Genomic DNA, 2,975 nt, shown 5'->3' on the forward strand with positions numbered 1-2,975 from the left:
ATCAAATCAAGTAGGAGCAAGTAATACAAATAAATCAAACACATACGCACAATTCATTTGTGCCTATTCACGTGTACACAAGACTCAATAGAGCATTCCCAGCTATGCTCTGATACCATCTAGTGTGGGGCCCTTAGCTCCTAATCGTTATTATAACATAATTTGATTAGGGTTAAGTAATCACAGCGGAAAACGGGTTTAAAATTTATTTTACGACGAGCCCAAAACATCTCTCCTAGATTTATAATACTAAAATAGTATTTAATCTCAAATCATAAAACATGCCCACACGAAATCAAAACCAATCATATACAAACAACTCATATCCTCGGGACATGTCCCGGTATATAGATACTTATACATATATACTGGGAACAAGACATAAACATAAAACCTCAGCCCAAGCTGTGGCTCCCTCCAGAAGTACCCTCTCTGGTCTCCTGATGTCCTGGAGTACCTGCCATTGTCCACACACAAAGACAACAACAGCCTCCCTTGGGGGTGAGCAAAGCTCCGTATGGAACAACCAATCATATATACCACAGATATCTATATGATGATATATGGTATGCAATGCATGTATGTCGTGGAGGTATCAGGTCAAATGCCCATCCACTGAGCACATGTCAGAATCAATCGAATCGCTATCAAATCAAATCAATGCTCGAGCTGGCACACCGGTCGATATGGGAATACACATATGACAACGTCGACGAAGCGTCGTCAATCCCACATCTCATATCCAATCATATGGGGCCACAATTGTCTATGCTTTACGGGTCATATAATACCGGCATAGCGATTGTGTTCACAAACCCCGGAATCCAATCAAATCATATCAGGGTATCCAAGGATCATAGCTCAATGTGCATGTCATGTATCGATGTATGCATAAAATGATGTGTGTTAACAAAACATTTATTTTGTACATCGATACTCAAATCTCAATGTCATGTATGCCACATCAAATCATCAAATAGGCACATAGACACGTATTCCAATCCAATCCAATCCATCCAATCATATATCATATAATACAGATACCTGTCGTATGTTACCCGGTCGCAACATACCTCAATTCTTCGATCCAGTTGATGTAGCTTGAAAATATCAGTATAATACTTTATCTACATCAATAACATAATCATTCCAATCAATAACATATCCTAAAATCATAAATATGAGTTTCAAATATTATTTGAAACTTCAATAATTCATATCAAATCATAATCATATCATAATTCAATTCCAACTTCGAATACGAGTTTATCGTCGGTTATTCTACTACATATCAGAAATTCAACTTCAAATACATGCTATTCCAGCACTTTGATATTTAAAGCTGCTGAAACCAGAAGAAAATTACCTCAGTCTAAAGCCCTCAACTCGCAGATAACAAATATATAATTTGTTTCGCGTTTAGACGGCGTTTCGAAGTCGATTCGGACGAAAGAAATCGGAATCCTCTCGGTTATTTTCGAAACTCTTAAATAAAAATGAAGACGAAGCAAACAAAATCTGATTCTTATCCTTCCACCGTTCTCGCGCTCGGGCGGTATAATTCTCGCGCCCGAGCGCGAGACATTCTGTCCCCGAGTGTCAAGTGTACCGCGCTCGGGCGGTCAAACATTACCGCTCGGGCGCGGCATGTTCTGTCCGCGAACATGTTTCTACACATCCTGGCGCTCGGGCGGTCAAATATTACCGCTCGGGCGCGGGGTGTTCTGCCCGAATACTCATTTCAGATACCCTGGCGCTCGGGCGGTAATTTTCTACCGCTCGGGCGCCACATGTTCTGTACAGAATGTTTGATTTTGTACGTATTGGCGTCCGGCCTTTCAAATCAAATTCATACAACATCAATTCATGTACAATATTTGTTTCTCAATTCCATTGTCATGATATACATCAAATACATAATCACATGACAATTCCATTAATTATCGATAATCACATAGGATTTACGATAATACGATACACGGTCCTTACACTTTTATAGCAACTTGGGTTAATCATTTTTGTAAAGCGATGACGAATACGAAATAGTTACTATAGGGGCCCATTGTGCAGTCACGCAGCCGCAGGCCCGGGCTCGGGGCGTGACACCATTGATCTCGTAATTCCCACGGTCAGTGCCACTTGTTGACGAATTCTATTGTTATAGTTTATCGCTTCAAAAGTTAACAAAGATAGTCTTGGACTATCTTAGGTTTATGGTTGACGTCCTGGACTGTTGCATTCGATCTTTTTGGTAGTCCATGATAATAGCGATGTACATTGAAAGGGTTGTTGATCACACTAGCACACATGCAGCGAAAATTAATTTTTAACACACTCGTGAACTTTAATAAGTAAACACCAGATTTCAATCATGCACAAGTACGAATATTTGTGCAATGCCTCAGGGCAAAACTTCACTAGACAAATATGTAAAACGTTTACATTAACCAATACTCGTGAAGAATAACAAAACCAAATTCCTTGAAACTCCGAGGAATTAAGATGCATCAAAATAAACCAATACTAAAAACTAGATGCACAAAAACATATTGCTCAAAACCAAACACATTCACTCTTCGATCAACACTCTACGTCAGTGTTGTTCTTCGAGTGTTGTCAACACTAGGCAACACGATGAGTGTGTGAGTCAACCACACAAACTCTTTGTGTGAATCTTCAATACTGAATTTAATCAGGTTTGACAAGACTCCAGTAGACGTAAGCAACTCTTCTCTCTTAGCCTCATCACTTTTTCTCGACCTCACTTTCACAATATATCATATATGAAACTCTTCTTGATCAAGATTTCCATAGATCCTCCCCACCTATAAACAAGGAAAGGAATCTCACTCTATTCAAAGTATATTATATCTTATAGTCATAGATGAGTTCACAAATTATCTTGAATAATTCTCAAGAATAAGATTATCTATATTTAGGAAAACAAATCTTTTGAATGATCAAGTCAATTCAAA

The sequence above is a fragment of the Primulina eburnea genome, chromosome 13 (assembly GCF_022965805.1).
Source record: "Primulina eburnea isolate SZY01 chromosome 13, ASM2296580v1, whole genome shotgun sequence".
Classification (NCBI taxonomy): domain Eukaryota; kingdom Viridiplantae; phylum Streptophyta; class Magnoliopsida; order Lamiales; family Gesneriaceae; genus Primulina; species Primulina eburnea.